At 39.5% G+C, this 24,966-nt stretch overlaps 1 protein-coding gene across 1 annotated transcript in view; it reads left to right on the top strand.

Annotated features, from left to right (window-relative positions):
- Positions 1-24,966, top strand: part of PIP4K2A (phosphatidylinositol-5-phosphate 4-kinase type 2 alpha) — a 463,092-nt gene that overhangs the window by 27,836 nt on the left and 410,290 nt on the right. The gene's annotated exons all lie outside the window — the stretch shown is intronic.

Raw genomic sequence — 24,966 nt, 5'->3', positions numbered from 1 at the left:
CCAGACTACTCTAATTCCAGTAACTCTCGGGATGTGGCATGTGTGGTTCCAATTCCAGATACTTGTCCCAAACCCAGGCAACAGTAAATGATGTACAAGAATCCAGAAGGCACACTATATAAAACAGTCTGTAGGAGGGAAACTCCTTTGGATGACAAAATGCTTTATGGAGCTCAGCAGGAGGGTAAGGGTCCTACTGAGTGTTGGAAGAATGTAATTAGCCCCTATTGGTATCTTCTGTTGGAAAGCTGTCTCTGATGTGTTATAGCCCCTCATGAAATTCTATCAGATGCTAGTTGCTCCTCCCGGCCTCCAAATCTTTGATAGTCCTTACTCTCTCCACCAGTTGATTTAATATCTTTGTAGTCTGTTACGAGAGAAATCTTTTTAACTTTTCCCTTTAGCCTGAGAATCATTAGGGAGCGTCTTTGTCTGGGCTTCTGTATCTCCCTTGTTTTCTTCTCCCTCACTCTGAGAGAGAATAGCGGTCCCCTAACATCACACTTCTGTTTTTTATACATATCCCCGCCATTTACTAGCAGAAACAGGAAGTGTTTCTTTACCCGTTATATTCCTAGTAAAAAGGGCACAATACACTGTGTGGTTTTGTTTTCATTATACCAAATTTCTCAGTGAACTATTTTTTATAAGAATGCCAGCTTATTGACTGGGTTATCCCCTCCATCCCCTCTTCCTACTTCCATATTTCAAATTTTGGGTTATTCTGAGATATGACTGAGGGGGGAGTAAAACTCATGTGACCATGTTGTACATCAATACATCATTCTCCACTTAAACAAAAAGCGCTGTCGCACAAATTTTTTCTTGCACTCTCACAGGATAATTAGAGATTAACAGGGGTCTCAAGTGCTCACAGCCATGGATCTGAGATATTTTTCAAAACCAATGGCTGATACCGTGAGCTATCATCGGTCCCGTTTATATTCTCTATATCTCTGATTCGTGCATATTTATTTACTTTTATTAATTCATTGCAAAACTATATATTTTTTTATAATTTGCCATTCCCTATTTGGCTTTTTTTCTATTTTCTTTCTCCTTTTATTTGACTTCTCGTTCGGTTTCTTTCTTATAAATTATTTATTATTTATAAAATGTATAAATTAGTATTTTGCAATTCCATCTAATTCAGGATTACTTAGCTTTTTTCATTCTCCTGCTCTTATTCAACTTCTTATATTTCTCTTTCTCCTTTTATTTGACTTCTCGTTCGGTTTCTTTCTTATAAATTATTTATTATTTATAAAATGTATAAATTAGTATTTTGCCATTCCATCTAATTCAGGATTACTTAGCTTTTTTCGTTCTCCTGCTCTTATTCAACTTCTTATATTTCTACGGAAGATCTCCGTTTCGCCCCCAGAATTTAACACGGGGCTTCATCAGGAACGTGCCAACATTCTCTCGTTTTTATCCATGGCACGATAATCCTACAGGCTGAATACTCTGAGAGATACACTTACTCTCAGAGAGCCCGATCCTCAAAAAGCGAGGATTGGGCTCTCTGAGAGTAAGTGTATCTCTCAGAGTATTCAGCCTGTAGGATTATCGTGCCATGGATAAAAACGAGAGAATGTTGGCACGTTCCTGATGAAGCCCCGTGTTAAATTCTGGGGGCGAAACGGAGATCTTCCGTAGAAATATAAGAAGTTGAATAAGAGCAGGAGAACGAAAAAAGCTGAATTAGATGGAATGGCAAAATACTAATTTATACATTTTATAAATAATAAATAATTTATAAGAAAGAAACCGAACGAGAAGTCAAATAAAAGGAGAAAGAGAAATATAAGAAGTTGAATAAGAGCAGGAGAACGAAAAAAGCTAAGTAATCCTGAATTAGATGGAATTGCAAAATACTAATTTATACATTTTATAAATAATAAATAATTTATAAGAAAGAAACCGAACGAGAAGTCAAATAAAAGGAGAAAGAAAATAGAAAAAAAGCCAAATAGGGAATGGCAAATTATAAAAAAATATATAGTTTTACAATGAATTAATAAAAGTAAATAAATATGCACGAATCAGAGATATAGAGAATATAAACGGGACCGATGATAGCTCACAGTATCAGCCATTGGTTTTGAAAAATATCTCAGATCCATGGCTGTGAGCACTTGAGACCCCTGTTAATCTCTAATTATCCTGTGAGAGTGCAAGAAAAAATTTGTGCGACAGCGCTTTTTGTTTAAGTGGAGAGTGAGATTCACAAGTTTTATTGAGTGGTCATCAATACATCATGACATAGAGTAAATAAATATATTAAAATATACTCAGAGAAACACTTGCTTTTTATTGTGGTAGTGACGTGCCAGAGGCCCAATGTTCAGGACTGTCTCTGTTGTTCCAAGTCAGTGACTCTGGAGCTGGAAGTAATAAACTACATTGGACTATGCAGGCAAAAGACTTAAGTAATGATTACCATATACTAATTTAACACAGCAAGACAATTCATTTTGAGGCCTAAAAAGATCTAGGTGTCATCGCAGGTTATATGCTGAAACCTTCCGCCCCATGTGTAGTGGTGGCCAAAAAAGCAAATGGGCTTTTTAGTTATTAGAAAAGAGGTGGTATATAAGACTAAGAATATTGTAATGCCTCTGTATTGTTTCATTTTGTGACTTCACCTTGAGTATTATGTTTGATTCTGGTCGCCGTAGCTTGAACAGATATAGTGGAATTTGAAAAGGTTCAAAGTAGAAAACCAAGATGATAAAGGGTTTGGAAAATGAGCAAAGGCCAAAGAGGTTAGGGCTCTTTCAGCTTAGAAAAAAGATGGCTGAGGGGGAGATATGACTGAGGTCTACAAAATCCTGAGTGATGTAGAAAAGGTTGAAGTGAATCAATTTTTTTTACTCTTCCATCTCTCCTTTCACCCCCATTGGTCTGGCATCTCTCTCCTTCCCTCTCCCACACCTCTCTTCTGCAATCCCTTTCCCTTTTTCCCCTCATTTTCCTTTTCAATTTATTTTCTGCATCTGTCTAGATTACTACCCTCTCATCAATGTCCTTTTTTACTGTCTACCTAAGGCTTGCCACCTCTTTCCCTTACCCCTCCAGTGTTTCCCTAATTCAATCCTTTTCTCCCCATCATGTGCCCTCCTTTTATTTATCCCCTCCTTCCATCATGTACCCTCTTTCTCCATCCCTTTCATCTAGTACCTTCTCCTCTCTCTGTCCACTTCCATCCAGCGTCTTTTCCCCTCTTTCTTTCCTCCCATTTCCTTCCTGCATTTGCTCCTTTATCTCTCCCATCTGCACTTCCATCCAGCATAGGCTCCCTACTACCATCCAATATCTGCCCTTTCTCTCTCCATCCACCCCTCTTCAATCAGCATCTGCCCCCTTTCTTTCCCTCCAATATCCTTCCCCCTTATCTGTACCCTTTCTCTGTACATCAATTCCATCAGCACCACCCTTCCATATCACCCTGCCCCCTTTCTTTCCCTCCACCACTCTTCCATTCCAGCAGTCCTTCTCCTTTCTCTCCCTTCATGCAGCAAGGTCCCACGATGACGGTAACTGCCGGCTGCCAGTCCACCCCACTCCGACGTACTTGCTCTGGAGCGGACATGGCAGCCGCATGCTGGAAGGTCCCGCGATGACTCGTCTGCTGGCTCTGCTCCGGTAGACGCAGGTTGTTGTGGCAAAGTCTCGCAATGACTGCGTCTGCCGGGTCCACCCCTCCGACGTAACTTACTTCTTCCGGAGCAGAGCCGGCAGACGAGTCATTGCGGGATCTTCCTGCACCTCAGCGTGGCTGCTGACTCTGCTGCAGAGAAAGTAAGTCAGAGATAATGTGACCATTTATTTTTTTCATCAAAAGGGGACATCTATTAATTGACTGTGTATCTTTTCTTTCATTTCTTTCTTTCTGCACTCAGGCCCAACAATTGTCCCTTTCTATTCCTTCCCTCCCTCCTTCCTTCCCGTGTCCATGGTGCCCCCAGTGCCTCCTTCCCATGTCCATGGTGCCCCCAGTGCCTCCTTCCCATCTCCTTAGTGCCCCCAGTGCCTTCTTCCTGTGTCCATGGTGCCCCTAGTGCCTCCTTCCCATGTCCTTAGTGCCCCCAGTGCCTCCTTCCCGTGTCCTTAGTACCCCCAGTGCCTCCTTATGTCCCCCCACTGCCTTCCAGATTTTGTCCACCCCCAGAGCCAGCCTGCCTGTCTGCCTACCTATCTCCCTCCCTCCCTGCTGCGCTAAAGCCAGCCAGCTTGCCTGCATACATCCTGCCCTCCCTGCCGCGGAAAAAAAAAAGGGCCTCTCCCCTGGTCCGTGCCTGCAATCTTACCTCCCCCGCCAACAAGAAGTCTTTCCGACGTCAATTCTGATGTCGGAGAGGACGTTCCGGGCCAGCCAATCACTGCCTGGCTGGCCTGGAACGTCCTCTCCGACGTCAGAATTGATGTTGGAAAGTCTTCTTGTCGGCAGGGGGAGGTAAGATTGCAGTCGCGCGGGCCTGGGGAAAGGAAGGGCAGGAAGACCTGGACCTGGCCGGCTGTGCACCCCCCCAAGCCGTGCACCCGGGGCGGACCGCTCCCCCGGCTCCCCCTTGATATGCCACTGGGTAGGCAATCCCAGTCCTCAAGAGCCACAGGCAGGTCAAGTTTTCAGGATATCTACAATAAATATGCATGAGATAGATTTTGCATCTTAAGGAGACAGGGTATGCAAATCCATCTTATATATATTCATTGTGGATATCCTGAAAACCTGACCTTCGTGTGGCTCTCATAGACCAGAATTGCCTACCCCTGAGTTAGGCTATCGATCACATCCACCCTTCATTCTTTACACTATTCTAGTGAGAAATCCATTGCTAGCACATAATTGTTGAGAAAACAGGTTCTCTTGGTTTACCAAACCAGTGAAAACGTGAGAAAACAAACTCCCAGGTATTCTATTGATTACTTCTGGGTCCCTACAGCTTGTGGGGGTGGGGGTGGGGGGAGGAGTCAACAGTGACTGCCACATATCTTCATTAGCAAATTGCAAACAAAATATGGCAGCTTGTTTATTGTATTCTGCCCCCCCAAAAAAAAAAATGATAGGGCTAAATGACACGGCTTCTCTTTTACTTATTAAATTACACTGGCTCCCAGTGCAGAAATGTGGGATTTTTAAAAATGTTTTATACATGCTCAGGCTCCAATGTATATACTTCAATTACTATTACTATTCAGCCCCTTTTCATCAAGCTGTGGTAAATGCTCCAGCATTCATAGAATTCCTATGAACGTCAGAGCACTTACCTTGCCGGCCCATGCTATAACCTCTAGTGCAGCCCGATAAAAGGGGGGAGGATTGTTAGGTGATCAGGATAGTAACTATGGGATCTGGATAGTCCCGCTTCGCCCGTTTACCACTCCCAATCCCCAAACTCTTATATTACCATGTGCATACTTGTTGGTGGAAACTTAGCTGCAGCCCTGTTTGTTGGTATTATCAGATCAAACAAACAAACATAACAACTGTCCCGAGCTACAGGAGAGTAGTAAAAAAAAAATAATAATAATTATATATATATATATATAAATATATAGCCCCTGACCCAGCCATGTCAGCAAGGATCTGAGGAGTGGCATGTCCCCCAAATGCCCTGTTCTCCCCGTGGTCCTGGCTCCTCTGCCAGCCTGCAGCTCATCCCCCAATGAGCCCCACAGCTCGGGATACCACACCCAAGTTCTGTCCTAACCCGCCCACCAGACCAGCCTAAAGGGAGGGTGGGCGGGAAAAACCGCCTTGGAGGTCCAGGAAAGCCCTGAGTCCTCTGAGGCCCAGCTTCTATTACCCTCCCTCCCTCCCGTCACCCCATACGACTGTGGCCTGCCCAATCGCCGCACTCCTCTTCAACGGGAAAAGCCCCGTCAACCAATCACACACTGCCACTACCCCAGGCGCCTTCCTAAACCCGCCTTCGGGTGCACAGGCGGGCCTCTCTTCCCCATGTCTCCTTTGCCCATCAAGATGGGCTCTCAAGCTCCCATATCATCTCACAATCCTTACAAATTTCATTTGCCAGGTCCCAAAGGGGTTAGGTATAAAAATATATTTCAACAATCTATATTCCATTTCAAATATCAAAAATGTGGAACTCTCTTCCAGTTGGTGTAAGGGTTTGTGAGAATTATTTGTCTTTCTGACAACGGTTGCAAACATTTTATTTCAGAAAGCTTTTAATTGTTGCTAGTATTTTGTTTATGATGGGGTTTATTTAATTATGGTGATTTTGTAATCCTAGTGACAACTAGTTCTTGATGTCGGTTCGCAGTAAACAGAAAGATATCTAGTGGCATATATATCTTTATTATTGTATTGTGTTGTATAAATAAATACATGTTCACTGGAATGATTGCTAATGTTAGCCTTTGCTGCTGCTTGACTGTTCATGTCCTGATTAATCGGACCTATAGGACCACATGGGTATTGTGAATGATACCATGTTTGTATTTGGGAGAAAAGATCTCTTTGCAACAGTCTCTTCTGTGCAGATTGCATACAATTCTGCACCATATATTTAGTAGTAAACCTCCCCCCTTTTTTTTTTTTTCAAATAAAACCGCGCAAGAGATTTTTAGCGCTGGCCAACACGCTGAATGCTCTGCACTGCTCTGACACTCGTAGGAACTGACCGCAGAAGCAGTGCAGAGCATTCAGCTCGCTGGTCGGCGCTAAAAACCTCTTGCCTAGTTTTGTAAAATGCGGGTAAATTTGGCTCACGCCTTTTTCAGTTGTAGCTTAAGGCAAGTTATATAAAATACAGTAGCATCAACTCCTCGCTGCGTTTTTTAAAAACAAACAAAATGGCGATCGTATTTAAACCGAACGCTGTGAGCTTATTGGCCAATCGGAACATGCAAACAAAACTGATTTATTTTGAAGCTTTATTGATGTATCAACTCCAAAATATTCAAACATATGTCCAAAAACTGTTCTATGTAACAGTAACATCAACACTCAAACATACCAATTCATCCACAGTACACCATGATTGATTACTGCAAAACCCACAAACAAACACACTGTATCAAAAAATCGCTGGCCGTGGCTTTGTTGCATCTCTAACCAAACAGTTGTGCCTGAAATGTAACATTTAAATTTAGACACTACAATTACCATGCCTTGCAAAAAAGTTTTGACTTTCCACAATAATGTGTGTAGACATTTAAAAGCAATCATTCAACACAAAGAACATAAAATTTGTTCAAAAGTTGGCACTATCATTTTAATATAAACCTAAAATATGGAATCTGAATTAAATCTTCATAATCTGAATAATAAATATTCAAACATTATGTTTGAAATGTGTAAAGCCATGTGTTCAAAATAAATTCCAATAATGTATCTGACTGGATATGTATACCCTAAATTATAGGCTTCACATTTCCGATATGGACTTAAAAAAACACTTTCTAAAAGAAAGCATGCCATTCTATTTGACTGTTTAATCCATTAGGTTCAAGTGAATGAAGTCTCGAGATCCAAAATTGTTCTCTTCTTAGTAAAAGCTTGTTACGATCGCCCCCTCTGTTGGATTTTGGAACTTGATCAATGACCCAGCATTTAAGTTGTTGGAATTTGTGTTGAAATTCATTGCAATGGGCTACAATGGGGGCTTCAATTTTAGTTCTTTTAAGATTTGACCGATGTTCATTCAATCTAATTTTCAAACTTCTGATGGTCTTGCCTACGTACATCTTGTTGCATGGGCATACAATAAGATATACCACGTGTGTGCTATTACAATTGCTGAAAAAATTTATCTTATATTGTTTAGAATCAAACGGATTCAAAAAGATGTCTGATTGTATCATAATTTCACAGTTGGAACAATGTCCACATTTGTAATGACCCTTTAATATGAAAGACTTTGTGATAGATGTTTTGAGTTCAGATGGACTTAGAAGTTCTTTAAGGTTCTTGCCACGAGAGTAGGCATTTCTTAGATTGGAATCTTTGAATATATCTAAGGTCTGCATTATTTTCCAATGTTTCTTCATTACATATGAAATTTTAGAACTTGCGTTGTTGTATTTGGAGACGAAGGTGCAAACGTCGTTGCTTTGATGATGCTTTGAAACTGGATTCAACAGATATTCTCGGTTGTTAAATTTTGCTCTTGTGTATGCTGATTTAATGTTTCTTCTGTTGTAGCCTCTGTCGAGGAACTTCTCTTTCAGTGATTTGGATTGATGTTTGAAATCTTTCTCATCACTGCATATACGTTTATATCGTAGGAATTGAGAGTATGGTAAACTGGTTTTACATCCCAAAGGATGACAACTAGTGGAATGCAATAAAGTATTACGATCAGTACTTTTGTGATAAACTTTAGTTGTAAATCCATTTATTGTTTGTGTGACCTCAACGTCTAAGAAATTTATATTCTGATGAGAATATGTGTATGTAAAGACAATATTCTCATTACATGTGTTTAACCATTTAAAGAAGAGAATAAATTCCTCAACGGTACCTGACCACAACAGAAAAATATCATCTATGAACCTGTGCCACGATTTAATTCTGCTATTGAATGGTGATGATAATATCCATTCTTTTTCAAAAAGGTTCATGAAAATGCAAGCAATCGAAGGAGCAAACGTTGCACCCATAGCAACTCCAGACAACTGAACATATAATTTATCCAAAAAAAGAAAATAATTTTCTTGCATTGCTAATCTTGTAAGTTGTATCAAAAAGTCAGTGGGAACACAATGTGGACGTGGCCTGGATTCCAAAATTTGTCGAATGGCCTCAATGGCCTCTGATTGAGGGATAGATGTATATAGAGAACTGATGTCTAAAGTTACCATCAAAAATGAAGTGCCGTCTGTTTTCTGTTCAGATATAGTATCCAGAATGTTTAGGAAATGTGTGGTGTCCTTGATGTATGAAAAGTGACCTTCAACATGAGATCTTAAAAATTTGTCCACATATGAAGATAATGCTTCTAATAAAGATCCTTTTGCAGAAATAATCGGTCTGCCTGGTGGTTTCTGTATATTTTTGTGAATTTTTGGTAGTAGATATAAAACTGGAATGGTTGGATTAACTACATTCAAATATTGATGTTCACGTTTAGTTAAATAACCACTAGATAATGCATTTTTAGTTATCTTGGAAGTGACAGTTTTTAATCTGTGAGTTGGATCAAGATGTATTTCTTTATATATGGATGGATTACATAATTGGGACTGTGCTTCCTCAATGTAGTCGGATCTGTTCATCACGACTACAGCACCCCCTTTGTCAGCATTCTTGATTACTAACTGGTCATTTCTACGAAGATTTTGTAAGGCATTGCGTTCAATCTTGGTTAAGTTGTTATTTCTAAATGAAAACTTCATTTGGTCTATCTCTTGCAATACTAACTCCTTAAACACAGTTAAAGTGGAATCAATTGGCCCAGGTGGAACCCAGCTTGATTTATTATAAACCACCGAACGGTCAGAGATCTCCTTGTCTTTGAAAAAAATTTTCAATTGTAATGAACGTATAAATTTTTCAAAGTCTATACGGAATTGAAAAGCATTGTAATGATTTGACGGCACAAAAGATAGACCCAAAGATAAAACGTGTTCTTCTGTAGAATTAAGTTGATATGAAGACAAATTCACTACGGTCGATACAGATTCCTTTGTTGTCGTCCTCGTCGATTGTTTCTGCCACCCCTTTGTCTTCGGTAATTTTGTCTTCTTGTGGCTAAAAAATCAGCTGAAGAATCACTGCTAATGGAAGAGCTTTGTGTAGTTTGGGCACCTGAAGGTATTGAAACAGTGTTGGCATCATTTTTTCTATACATCCAGGGATATACTCGACCTATTTCATAATCTTTCTGATCTCTTGCTAATTTTCTCATCTTTTGTTTTCTTACAGATTCTTTATGTTTATCTACTTGACTTGAAATGTCTTTAAATTTAATGTCAAACTCTTGTTCTCCTAGTTTGGATTTTAAATTGACCAAGTCAGTATCTAGTGAAGCTTTTTGTGTATTGATGACTTTCTTGCTGCGTTCTATCACTAATAACATAATGTCCAACGAACATTTATTCAGAATTTTATTCCAACAGTCAATAAAGTCAGTGTCGTCTTTGAACATCTGTGGTTCTAGATGAACCCTCAATCCACGAGGAATATGTTCCTTCCTGCAATATTCAACTAAAGCGGAACCATTAAGTTCCAATCTAACTATCCGTTTGTATTTGATGATAATGTCATTAATATCTGATGTCTCAATAGAACTGGCAGTAGTGCTCAATGTTTCAAATTCATTCATCAGTGAATTAGCTTTATCTAATGTAAAGCTCAGACCAGAAGTCCATGATTTATTCGAAGTTTCCATAATGTGTACACAGTATCAACTGAATAAAGGAATGGAAAACAAAATAGTGTCCAAATAAGCATATAATGAAACAAGAATGGATGGAGCACTAGTGATGTATATAACGTGATTTAAATCAAGGGAAAAAAGACCTCAAAATACCCCTAAAATGTGATCAATAGAGTCACAAGTAATTCGGGGTTAGGTATCATCACCGGTCAAAAACCCTTGAAAAGTTTTTTTTAATATTTTTCTTGCTTTTAATTAATTTTTAGTGTTTTAAAATATTTTAATCTCTATTTATATTTATTTTTTATTTATGTAAATATAGTGTGTATCTGTTTCATATTTGTATATTTCTTCTCTGAACAAGTGAGCATATAAATAACCAGCAACTTATTGGTTCAATACCAAAATAATCATCATGCTTATGTTTGAATACTAATAAGCACTTATCTTTGATAACCCAACGGGGGCCCAGTCCGTTTCGCACTGATGGGCTTCTTCAGGGGTAATGAAAAAGGCTCATTCAATTGCCAGTAGGTTTTCCACTTTGCTCAAAGATCTTTAAATAGAAGAAAAATATATGAAACTATACATTATATACTATATTATACTGAATAAATCATTGATGAAAAACATTGAAGCACCAAATACACTGTTATTGAAACAATAATTTGATTTGTAATCTTATGTATGTGAATTTTCTTTATTTATGTCGTGTATTATCATTAAAGTATTTTGTCTATAAATTTAAATGTGTCTTGGTTAAATCAATGAAACTGTTAGTTACAATTGATTTGGATGTTGCAAAAAAGACTGCCAGTACTGTGTTTGTTTGTAACATTTAGAGGGATTCTCTGACAAAAAAATGTGTCCATAAGTTAAATATGTTTTGAATGTTACAAAAGTGGCTGCAAACTCGATTACTGGTTTTCAACAGTCGTTTATGTTGAAAACAACTAGCCCCAATGAATACTGAAGATCTCTTCGAATTTTAGTGATCTTTAAACAAATGTCAGTACTTTCATTCTAGTCATTTAACAAAAATATAATGCTTGCCATTAGTGAGACTTTCATGAACGTCACAAAGAATTATATAGAGTGAATAAAATGGCGCCCGTGTTTGAAAAGAACGCTGTGAATTTGTTAGCCAATCAAAACAATGGATACAAAATTACTCTATTTTATATGAAGATATTGATGAATGTGTTGTAACTACTTGTGTGTGCGATGATTTGGGCATTTGAATGTTAAAATACATCCTCATACAATCAGAGTTGGTTAGCATTAAGCCGACTATAAATTTTACCGGCAACAAAATGTTCTGAATTGTGGCTACAAGCTCCGTTACTTTTTGAATGTATTAAAGTTTATTTAAGTTAGTTATCCACAATAATACTGGGAAAAACTTGAAGCTTAATAATATTTAAATGAAAAGCAGTAATATATAATCTAACCGCTAAACAGCTCAAAAATACTTGCCGAGAGAGACTTTCATCAACTCCTCGCTGCGTTTTTTAAAAACAAACAAAATGGCGATCGTATTTAAACCGAACGCTGTGAGCTTATTGGCCAATCGGAACATGCAAACAAAACTGATTTATTTTGAAGCTTTATTGATGTATCAACTCCAAAATATTCAAACATATGTCCAAAAACTGTTCTATGTAACAGTAACATCAACACTCAAACATACCAATTCATCCACAGTACACCATGATTGATTACTGCAAAACCCACAAACAAACACACTGTATCAAAAAATCGCTGGCCGTGGCTTTGTTGCATCTCTAACCAAACAGTTGTGCCTGAAATGTAACATTTAAATTTAGACACTACAATTACCATGCCTTGCAAAAAAGTTTTGACTTTCCACAATAATGTGTGTAGACATTTAAAAGCAATCATTCAACACAAAGAACATAAAATTTGTTCAAAAGTTGGCACTATCATTTTAATATAAACCTAAAATATGGAATCTGAATTAAATCTTCATAATCTGAATAATAAATATTCAAACATTATGTTTGAAATGTGTAAAGCCATGTGTTCAAAATAAATTCCAATAATGTATCTGACTGGATATGTATACCCTAAATTATAGGCTTCACATTTCCGATATGGACTTAAAAAAAACACTTTCTAAAAGAAAGCATGCCATTCTATTTGACTGTTTAATCCATTAGGTTCAAGTGAATGAAGTCTCGAGATCCAAAATTGTTCTCTTCTTAGTAAAAGCTTGTTACGATCGCCCCCTCTGTTGGATTTTGGAACTTGATCAATGACCCAGCATTTAAGTTGTTGGAATTTGTGTTGAAATTCATTGCAATGGGCTACAATGGGGGCTTCAATTTTAGTTCTTTTAAGATTTGACCGATGTTCATTCAATCTAATTTTCAAACTTCTGATGGTCAAAAATGTGGAACTCTCTTCCAGTTGGTGTAAGGGTTTGTGAGAATTATTTGTCTTTCTGACAACGGTTGCAAACATTTTATTTCAGAAAGCTTTTAATTGTTGCTAGTATTTTGTTTATGATGGGGTTTATTTAATTATGGTGATTTTGTAATCCTAGTGACAACTAGTTCTTGATGTCGGTTCGCAGTAAACAGAAAGATATCTAGTGGCATATATATCTTTATTATTGTATTGTGTTGTATAAATAAATACGTTCACTGGAATGATTGCTAATGTTAGCCTTTGCTGCTGCTTGACTGTTCATGTCCTGATTAATCGGACCTATAGGACCACATGGGTATTGTGAATGATACCATGTTTGTATTTGGGAGAAAAGATCTCTTTGCAACAGTCTCTTCTGTGCAGATTGCATACAATTCTGCACCATATATTTAGTAGTAAACCTCCCCCCCTTTTTTTTTTTTTTCAAATAAAACCGCGCAAGAGATTTTTAGCGCTGGCCAACACGCTGAATGCTCTGCACTGCTCTGACACTCGTAGGAACTGACCGCAGAAGCAGTGCAGAGCATTCAGCTCGCTGGTCGGCGCTAAAAACCTCTTGCCTAGTTTTGTAAAATGCGGGTAAATTTGGCTCACGCCTTTTTCAGTTGTAGCTTAAGGCAAGTTATATAAAATACAGTAGCTCTTTTATATGTGTGTAATATAAATATATACATATATAGATATTTCATTTCATTTTCAAAGAAATCAACAAAACTGCTTCATGAGTCTCTTTGGAAAAAGATAAATTCTCTCTCTCTCTCTCTCTCTCATATATGTTCTATTATGCCGGTTCCTGTTACTTGGCTGCTTTCCTGTCTTTCTTCTGTTTCCAGTGACTGTTATCTTTTTTAATTTCCTCTTTCTTTCTGCCTTGTTACCTTAATATATTTATTTGTCTCTGACCGACATATTGATTTTTCCTTTTTAGCTATGTCCTTTTTTTTTTTTTGCCCCGTCTACTCAAATTTCACCTTACTCCTTTCTACTTTCCACCTACCTGTCAACTTTATCTCCTTCTCTTTCCCCTTCCCCAGACTCCTATTCCCATTTCTCTCTGCCCCATTTTTTTCCCTCTATATCTCTCTCCCCATTTTTCCCCCTCCATCAAGTCCATCTCTCCCTCTTCCCGGCAGGAAGTTACATCTGAAGTAGGGACTCGACGGCAAGAAGGTTCGGTCGGAGCAGCCCTGCGTGCAGGAAGTGTCCAACAGGTTGGTAGGCCAGTCCTAGGAAGCGCGATGGGGCTGACCCAGCTAGGAGAGTCGCAGGCTTTTTTTGGGGGGAGGGGGAGTTGTTTCCGCCGGCCATCAGGAGGGTGCGAGGGTGGGGGAGCTGTTGGACCTGCAAGAGAGAGGGAGGGGGCTGCTGGACTTGTGACGGGGAGACTGCTGCTGCACCCATGAAAGTGGGAGGGAGTTGCTTGAGTTGCTGGACGTGGACCAGTTAGAGCTGAAGGGAAGGAAGACAGTTGCTGGTTCTGGTCTGGGGGGAAGAGAAACAGATGCTGGGCCCATGTGGTGGGTGAAGAGGAGCTGGAGGGAAGGGGGAGATGCCAGACCCACACCTGGGCACTGAAGGGAAGGGATAGAAGTGTTGGAGCCAGGGGAAGGGTGCTAGAGGAAAGGGGGAGGGGGTGTAGGACCTGCAAGGAGGAAGAGAGAAGGAAAGGGAAAGAGAAAAGCTGAACCAAGGGGATGAAGGAAGAATGAGTGAGTGAAATATTGAACATAACGGAGGGAGGAAGAAAAGAAAGTATGAGATATATTGGTGTAAGAGAGGAGAGAAGCTGGACATGGAGATATACAAAAAGAGGGATGGATGGGGGTGGATGGGAGCATAGGAAGGGAATGTTGCATCTGCTTGGGAGTGGTATATGGACACAGAGGGGTAATGCTAGACATGGGAGAGTATATGGACACAGAGAAGATGGCTAAGACATGGGAAAGAATAAGAACGCAGAAGGAAGATGCTGGACAGGCAGAGCACAGGGATATAGAGGAGTGATACTGTACACAGGAGGAGAGGATCATAGAATGGTGAGATGATGAAGGCAGGATGATGGGCACAGGGGAAATACTTGAAAGGGAAGTATAGGAGACAGAGAAGGGAGATGTTTGCTGAACATGGGGGTAAAAATACAAACACAGAGATGAAAGATGCATGGTGAGCATGGAGAAAGAAGACATGCCAAATGGTCAGGAAACCCTGGCACGTGAGTTAAGAGTAGACAGATGGAAACAGAAACCAGAGTTTGAGACCAATGTGATGTGAAGAATAAAATGATCAGACAACAAAAGGTAGAAAAAAAATTTTCTATTTTGTGATTAGAATATATCAGATTTGAAATATGTATCCTGCTAGAGCTGGTGTTAGACATAACTGGGGACTGCAAAGCCCAGGCAGTGCTTCTTTACTTTCCAACTTGCTTAGGGCTCTCTCTGACTGGGGGTAGTTACCCTAGTTGCACTCCCCTAACACTATTCCTGTCATGTGTGACTGTGGTATTCTGTTAGCATGATTTTTCTGTGTAGCATTCTATAATAATTTGGCTTATTCAGTTCTCAATAGTGGAGGGGATATTTGTGAACTGGAAGGGAGACAGGAGCTTTGTTGATCCTTGCTCTGAATTATTTGTGTTTATAAAATGACAATTGTACAGAATATTGTTTCTTTTTATACTTTAATAAAATAAGCTCAATATAAAATTATAACAATTTGAGGCTTGTGTGGATAGGATCAGACAGTTTGCAGGGTCAAGGACTGAGCTCACGAGGATGGGGCGGGGACAAGGACCCGAGCTCACAGGGACGGGACGGAGACGGAGACAAATTTTTTCCCTATGTCATTCTCTAGCATGGATCACTGTGGTCAGGTTGTCTTTTCAGTATATAGAGAGAGATTTCTTAGCTGTTGTAAGTGATACAGTTCTTAAGGTTTCTTGAATTTGTGGGATTTGTGGTAGGTTCATTTGCTGTATTTGCATTGGGATTTTATTTTTTTTCTTTGGGTTATTGATTTTTTTTTATTTTTTATAAATATCACGTCTAGACTACAGTAACACCTTGTATATTGGTCAAACCAAAAAAGAGTTTGCACCAACTGCAACTTGTTCAGAGTGCTGCAGCACGTCTGATAGAGGATTGCAAGCGGTATGGCCGCATCATACCCTTTGTGCAAAAACTACACTGGCTTCCCAGCCCTTTTCAGGACCAGATCTCAAGATCCTCAGACACAATGGGCCCAAGTAGTTAAAGAATAAATTACCCCTCTACACATCTGTTTGATCCTTCATCAAATGAAATTGTGCAATGTGATACCCCCTACGGAGCCCTCTCTAGGGTAACCCCTACATTCTGGAACTTACTCCCCAAAAGGATAAAACTAAACCCAGGCCTACCAGGTGAAGCATGGCTCGTTTCCTAAGTCTTTAATATATGGAAGAACAACCACAGGAAATCTGTTGATAGGTTACAATTGGGATTTCTTAACCCAGTCCTCAGGAAACCCCAAGCTTGTCTGTTTCTTAAGATATCCACAATAAATGTGCATGAGATTTGTGTGCATTGCCTCTGTTGTATTCAGATATACCCTGAGCATTGTGGATGTTTTGAAAAGCATATTGACTTGGGGTTCCCCAAAAACTGGGCTGAGAAACCCTGATTTGTAACCTATCAACAGGTTTCCTGTAGTGATTCTTCCATACACCTGGCCCACTCCTGGTTTTCTTTTATGTTCTTTTGGTTTGCATAGCTGTTGGGATCCATTGTTAATGGTTCGCAGTGCACTCTCTTAGTCTTACCTAATAATTGGTGTAGCTGTGCCCCTCCCCACCCCACACTTTGACAATAGGGAGAGGGTGTTAGGATTACCTCGAGTTTCCCTTGTATTGGAGGACTGCTCTTTCTATCACTGGAACGTGTTTTCTGTTTACTCTTGAATAATTTTCTCAGCCAGGTCTTTGGAACACATCTAGCCAATCAGATTTTCAGGTTATCCACTACAAATTTGGATGCGAGAGATTTGCATACAAGGGAGGATGATTGTGCAATTTATCTTATCCATATTCATTGTGGGTATCTTGAAAAACTGATTGGCTGGCTGTGTTCCAAGGACTGCTTTAGAGTGATATGCTTAAGAAACATAGAAATATGATAGCAGATAAAGGCCAAATGGCCCATCAGCAGTAACCATTATCTTTCTCTCTCCAAGAGATCACACGTGCCTATCCCAGCCCCTTTTGAATTTGAACACAGACTCTGTCTCCACCACCTCTTCTGGGAGACTGTTCCATGCATCTACCACACTTTCTGTAAAAAAGTATTTCCTTAGATTACTTCGAAGCCTATCGCCTCTTAACTTCATCCTATACCCTCTCATTGCAGAGTTTTGTTTCAAATGAAAGAGACTCGACTCATTCGCATTTATATTATGTAGGTATTTAAATGTCTCTATCATATCTCCCCTCTCCTGCCTTTCCTCCAAAGTATACAGATTGATATCTTTAAGTCTGTCCCCACACGCCTTACGAATAAGGCCACGCACCATTTTAGTAGCTTTCCTCTGAACTGACTCCATCCTTTTTATATCTTTTTGAAGGTGTGGCCTCCAGAATTGTACACAATATTCTAAATGAGGTTTCACCAAAGTCTTATACAAGGACATCAATACCTGCTTTTTCCTACTGGCCATACCTCTCCCTATGCAACCCAACATCCTTCACATAAGTTCTTCACCCCCTAAACTGTACCGTTCCCTCAGGTTTTTGCAGCCCAAATACATGACCTTGCATTTCTTAGCATTAAATTTTAGCTGCCAAATTCCAGTCCATTCTTCAAGCTTCGCAGGTATTTCTTCATGTTATTCACACCATCCGGTGTGTCTACTCTATTGCAGATTTTGGTATCATCCGCAGAGGCAAATCTTACCCGACAACCCTTTAGCAAAATCATTTATAAAAATGTTAAAAAGAACAGACCGAAGAACAGAACCTTGAGGCACACCACTGGTAACATCCCTTTCCTCAGAGTGATCTCCATTGACCACTATCCTCTGTCACCTTCCACTCAACTAGTTCTTGACCCAGCTCGTTACTTTGGGATCCATCCCGAGGGCACTCAGTTTATTTATTAGACGTCTGTGTGGAACATTGTCAAAGGCTTTGCTAAAATCTAAATACATCACATCTAGTTCACATCCTCTATCCAGTTCTCTGGTCACCCAGTCAAAGAAATTGATCACATTTGTCTGACAAGACTTACCTCTAGTGAATCTATGTTGCCTCCAGTCCTGTAATCCACAGGATTCCAGAAACTTGACCATTCTCTGTTTTAAAAGTGTTTCCATTAATTTGCTTACTGTAATTCCCTACTTCTTCCTTCCTTCCACTTTTGTGGAGAGGGACCACAACCACAATTCTCCTTCCGTACCACTCCGACTCTAGAGACTCGTTGAAAAGGTCAGTCAGTGGAGCTACCAGAACTTCCCTAAGTTCCTTCAGCACCCTCAGATGTACACCATACGACCCCATCACTTTGTCTACCTTTATTTTAACTAGCTCCTCACGAACACAACCCTCTGAAAATTGATCAGGGTCTATTACTCCTCCATCCCTATTCACGTTTGTCTTCTGTGGTCCCGCTCCCGGTGCTTCAGCCATGAACACAGAATAGAAATATTTGTTAAGCAATTTGGCCTTTTCTTTATCAGCTTCTACATATTCCTCTCCTTCACCTTTGAGTCTCACAATGCCACTTTTGCAGTTCTTCCTATCACTAATATATCAAAAAAATGTCTTGTTCCCCGTTTTACCAACTATTTTTCTTCCATTTGCTTCTTTGTTTTCCTGACTACACGACCAGTCTCTCTTAACTTTTCTAGATATTTTTGCCTGTCTTCCTCTTTCTGCGATCTTGCCTGTCTTCCTCTTATTCCTTACCTTCTCAGCTACTAATTTTGAGAACCAAAGTGGCCTTCTTTTCCTCTTACTTTTACTTACTTGCCTCACAAAAAGGTTTGTCGCCCTTACAATTGCTTCTTTCAGTTTTGCCCACAGCATTTCCACTCCCTCCAGATGTTCCCACCCAGACAACAATTCCTTGACGTAAACTCCCATCCGAACAAATTTAGTTTTTTAAAAGTCTAGAACCTTTGCTTTTGAATGAGCCCTCTCTATACCCATCTTAATATTAAACCATATCATGCAGTGATCACTGGATTCCAGATGATCACCCACTGTAACATCAGAAACACTTTTCCCATTTGTAAGCACTAAGTCCAGTATGACCCCCATCCCGCGTGGGTTCCATTATCAACTACTGTTTCAAAGGCAGAGGGGGGAGGGGGATTGCAACACTGTACTTCTCTGCTCTTCTGGTTCTCCAGTCCTTTTTAGGATCTCTGTCAGTGTTTCCATCCCTGGCTCTCTGCCTGATTTTTGCCCACGGGTGTGGGAAAGCCAGCAAATTGTTTGAGAGGGGGGGAGGGGTGTATAATGGATGCTGACTACCTAAAGGGAATCTAGTGGGAAGAAACAGAGGAGGTGAGTCTTTGAGTGGTGTAGGAGGACACAAGAAGTTCCTGGGTAAATGTCGGTAGCTACTCAGTGTTGCTGTGTGCCATATGGCAACGTTTCCTTTGAGCTGCAACTATTAATGTGCTTCTGCATTTCCGTTTATGAAATACCTGACACTGTCAGAAGAAATTAACTTGCACATGGTGTGTAATGCTGCTCTGCTGTTTCAAGGAGCAGATACTGAACAGAAGGAAGTATCTTTATTTGTACTAGTTAGTGGAAGAAGAGTACAAGTCTGCTTCCATTCTCCTCAGCAGACCTGCCTCCTCCTACCCCTTTATTGATTTATGACTTTAATTAAAGGCTTGTTTTGCTTTTTTTTCTTTTCTCCAGTCTCTGCATGGCTTAACACCTTCTTACTTGGAGAGATTTGAATGTTTACTTTGTCCTTCCTTAGTGTTAATAAATCTATGCTATCTTGTGTTTTTGTATGGCGTTAAGGTATACAGGTGTACCCTTGCGGGGAAAAAGGAGTGTAAGTGCAATCAGAGGTAGCTGAAACCCCAGAGTGAACTGTATAGCAAACATTTTTTTAAACAAAAAAGATATTTGTCACACTCTGAGCAGAATCTATCATCACAATGCCTTTATCTGTCAGGCTGGGTCATACCCAACTTTAATATTTTACTTCACATTTGTGTTTATAGATTTCCTTATTTGCAAAAAGTGTAGCTCAAAACTAGCTTCCAGCAAGTTAAGTTTCAAGTCTATTGTGTATTTGATTAATCGCTTACTCAAATTTTTAAGCGATGAACAAATCTTTCAAATTACAGATTAAAACTGGGGTTAATAAAAACAAGTAGACACTAGAGTTATTAAAAACAAGTAGACACTAACAATATAAACAATAACAGAAGGAACAGAAGGAATGAATGGGTAAGGAAATACAATATTGATGATAGAAAGAGGAACAATTATGGTAGAAAACAATAGGAGGGGACTAAGATAGTAACCTTGTAAGAGTTTATAGCGGTAGGTTCGGACTCCTAAGCATCATAGGCATCTTTAAAAAGAAAGCTCTTAAGTTTACTTTTAAATTTATCTAAGTTATTTTCTTCTCTTAAATAAATAGGAAGGGAGTTCCAAGTTTGAGGAGCTGTAACAGAAAAAATAAAATGCCGCTGTGTGTTAACTTTGAGTGAGGGTGTAACTAATAAATGTTGGTCGATAGATCTCAGTGATCTGGATGGGGTATAAGGAATTAATATCTTATAAATGAAGGCAGGGGTCTTATATACCAGAGATTTGAAGGTGAGCAGACTTAATTTATATTGAATTCGATGTGCAACTGGAAGCCAGTGCGCTTTCTTAAGAAGAGGAGTGACATGATCAAATTTCCTTGCTTTCATTATAAGTTTAATTGAGGCGTTGTGAACAACCTGCAAGCGTCTAATTTCTTTTTGGGCTATTCCCTTGAATAAAGCATTGCAGTAATCAATTTTTAAGATAACCAAGGAATGAATTAGAATATTGAGAGACTTTGGGCATAAAAATTTGGATAGAGAACGAATTTGACGCAGTCTGTAAAAGGTAGATTTGACAATATTACTAATGTGGTTATGGTAAGTTAGTTTATCATCAAAAACAACCCCCAAAATTTTGATATTACTTATCAGTTGTAAAGTGGTACCCTTAATAGAAATTGGAGAGGAAATTTTAGAGCTACCTTTCCAAGGGAAAAACATGATGTTTGATAATAAAAATATAATATACAAAAGCATAAACATTTCCAACTATCGAGCTTGGGGTAGGTGTCTGCTGAAGTGGGAGTCTAGCAGTGCTCTGCGCAGAGGTCCATAGAGCACAGTGAAGTTTCTGGACCCCAGTGGATTGTGGGACCGGAGGCAGCTTTGACTGCATGGCCAGAAAGCTGGTTTGAGGGAGAGCATTAGATGTGGTGTATTGAGATTTTCGCAAAGCCTTTGACACAGTTCCACATAGATGACTAATATGTAAACTGAGTGCCCTCAGAAAGGGCCCTAAAGTGACTGACTGGGTTAGGAACTGGTTAAGTGGAAGATAGCAAAGACTGCTGACAAAGAGAGCTCACTCTGAGGAAGGGGATGTTACCAGTGATATGCCTCAAGGTTTGGTTCTTGGTTTTTAACATTTTTGTAAGCAATATTGCTGAAGAGCTGTCTGGTAAGAATTGCCTCTTTGTGGATGATACCAAAATCTGCAATAAGGTAGACATCCTTGATGGTGTGGCTAACACGTGGAGGGCAAAGCTTAAGCTTAGTCCAGAAGCTGGCAGTTAAGATTTAATATTAAAAAATGCAGGGTCATGCATCTGGGCTGCAAAAACCTGTGGGAACTTTTGTGCATGAAAGAGGAGTGGGACTTGGGCCGTGATTGCATGTGATGATCTTAAGAAAGCCTAACAGGTAGAAAAGGCAATGGCAAAAGCGAGAAGAATGCCCGGGTGCATAGGGAGAGGAATGACCAGTAGGCAAAGGGAAGGTAATGATGCCCCTGTATAAGACTTTGGTGAGTCAACAAAAAAGGCAAGGGAGATGTCTTTCCAACCAATAAAATCTTTATTTGAAATAAACAAGTCCCAATAAGGATCCCTGTTTCGGCATATCAAAAGATGCCTTCTTCAGGGACACTATTTGGGAATAATAAGATATAAAGCATATTAAAACCATAAAATATATCATAAAACCAAAATACATGTATATAATACAAAACTATAGAAGAACATATTAAAACAGATAAAACCATATGAAAAAGACTGGAAGGACAGTTGGAATTTCGAATAAAGATTTTATTGGTTGGAAAGACATCCCCTTTGCCTTTTTTGTTGACTTGTCTGTACTGCAAGGTGAGGGGCTCTTCTGTTTGTCTATAAGACTCTGGTGAGACATCATTTAGAATATTTTGTACATTTCTGGAGGCTACACATTCAAAAGGATGCATCAGGATGGAGTTGATCCATTGGGTGGCTACTAAAATGGTCAGTGGTCTTCATAAAGCAATGGGAACAGACTTAAAGATCTCAACTTATATACTTTGGAAGAAATATGGGGGAGGGGAGATATGATAGAGATGTTTAAATACCTTCATGGCATAAATGCCTAGGAGGCGAGTCTCTTCCAATTGCAAAGAAGCTCTGGGAAAGGAGGGGGCATAGGATGAAGGTGAAGATGGCAGTGATGAAAACTAACTTGATTCAAGAAAGCTTGGGACAAGTACATAGGATCTCTAGGGGAGGGGAAGGGATAGATGGCATGGATGGGCAGACTGCATGTGCCTCTTGGTTTATATCTGCCTTCATTTTTTCTGTGTTTTAGTCATCTCATGGTGGAGCGTTCAACAGCCCTTGAATCAGATTAATTATTGGACAAAGCAGGTTCCAAAATCGTTAAAGGATTTTTTATTGTTGTTGTTGAGTATGCTTAAAAGATGCTGGGCTTAAAGGTAGGATATAAGTGTGGGATGTGAGAGACCTCCAGACCGTTATTCTGAAACAGATACTGAAAGTGGAAGATAAGACTTCCTTGCCTGGTGGTGTGCTTTTATACTGAGATTTTCTTGTTTCTCATAACATTTTCAAAAATTTGTGCTGACTTCATATTTTCATTTGTTTCTTTTTGTTATATTTTGTTATAATGCCTCATCCCTTAAAACAGTGTTCTTAAACCTTTTTACACCTAAGGACCGGCGGAAATAAAAGAATTATTTTGTGGACCGGCAGACTTCTAAGACTGAAATGAAAACCATCTGATCCCAACCACACAAGCTTCAAATTGTTAGAATTTTATGTTGAACTTATTTTATTAAAGTATAAAAAGAAACAATATTCTGTACAATTGTCATTTTATAAACACAAATAATTCAGAGCAAGGATCAACAAAGCTCCTGTCTCCCTTCCCTTTCACAAATATCCCGTTCACTATTGAGAACTGAATAAGCCAAATGGTACTCAACGGAAGCCAGTTATTCTAAAATGGTGCCTGTGACCCCTTGTAGTAATTTCACAGTATTACTGCTAGGGGTTAGGCTGCCATTTAAGGGACCCTGGAAAGAGGGATTTGGGAAGCAGGGGTCAATGTTGGTAGGTCTGTTCTGAAGGATTTGTGTGCTCATGGGGGTGTCTGGAATAGGGGGTTTCTTTTAGGGAGAGTATCATTAGGGTTTGCCTCTCTCTCTCTCTAGTGTCATGGCTGTTAACATAGTTGGAGGGATTGTGTGAGGGAACTGGCCTCGGCCTTATAATTGCCCCTTCCAGTAGGTAGTTACCACTTGTGCCTCAGAGCAGGTACAAATTCAGACATCTGAAAACGGAGCAAATGTTTTTCAAGGCACATTATAATTGAGAGTTATTCATTTAAAGTTCTTTAAGCTATGTATAAGTAATTGTATCAACAGTGAAACTAATTAATGGGATGTGCTTGTTTTAGAGTGCAAATTAACTAAAAAAGCGGCTCGATAGTCAACAAGCAAACACTCATTTCATCATCCACCATCTGCAGTTCTTTTTTTTTTTTTCTCGATTTTAATTTCTGTCAGAGCTGAAAATCCAAGTTCGCTAAGATAAGAAGATCCAAACAGTAACAAAGCCTTGATTACTTTGTTGCTCAAGTTAGAACAACTGCATAAAAAAATAAAAAATAAAATTGCTTGCCATTAGTTTTATATATCCAATCATGTCAAAGAATGATGCTTGTCTCGGCAGTTGTATCCTTACACACACAGATGCTAATAACATTGACAGACTTTTGCGTACGTGACGTACATATCGTCTTATTTATGAAGGGAATTTTTAAAATTAAAGTAAAATTCTGGAATCTCTCATGGCACTCCCGTAATCTCTTCAGGCCACACCACTCTGCCATGGTACACAGTTTGAGAGACACTGTGTTAAACCACTGTGTGGAGTGTGTTTTGTTTTTCTTTATTCAGGCATGTTTCATATCAAGAAGAAGTTAGAAGGACCTAGCAAAAATACACCTAAAAGAAATAGTTGTCAGGCCCAGCCTGCCCTTAAATATAATGACTATTATAGGCCTGCTGCTTAGCTGGCAAACCCACATGTGCACAGTACCTTGGAGACCACAAGCAAATTTTTAACAGAAAATCCCCCATGCGGTTAGAATATTTGCTGGCTTGTTAGTGCTAAAGGTTTTCTCCCTCATAATTTTGCAAGTGTGAAAGTATGTAGGGGCAAACAGAAGAAATCATTGGGATTTCAAACTGAAATCTCGACATATAATTCTACCAGCCTGTCCCCACTCTGCATCGTTTCCTCAAAGACCACCCCATTTACATTTGGAACTTCTGGAAATTGTTTGATTTATGAAATGTGCCTACTTCGTGATATGTTGCCAGAGTACATGTTGTCAGCTTTTTTCTTAAGCATCAGTGCATTTACAGTACGCTAATTAGTAACAAAAAGAAACTGTGTGGGAAAGTAAGTTTTCTATCCAAATACTGTGGAGAACTTTGAGCTAAACTCTCTCCTACAATCCTCCAATCAATTCCTCTCCTTGTTACTATCCCCCTCACTCATCTTCCCTCTTCCCCCCCCCCCCCCCGCCTCCCTATTCCAATCCTCTTTGCTACTTTAAACTAATGGCTTTGATGTCGCCC

Source organism: Geotrypetes seraphini, chromosome 2 (assembly GCF_902459505.1).
Source record: "Geotrypetes seraphini chromosome 2, aGeoSer1.1, whole genome shotgun sequence".
In the NCBI taxonomy this organism is placed as follows: Eukaryota; Metazoa; Chordata; class Amphibia; order Gymnophiona; family Dermophiidae; genus Geotrypetes; species Geotrypetes seraphini.
Note: the sequence above shows the minus strand (reverse complement) of the source record. Positions and strands in the feature narration are given on the sequence as shown.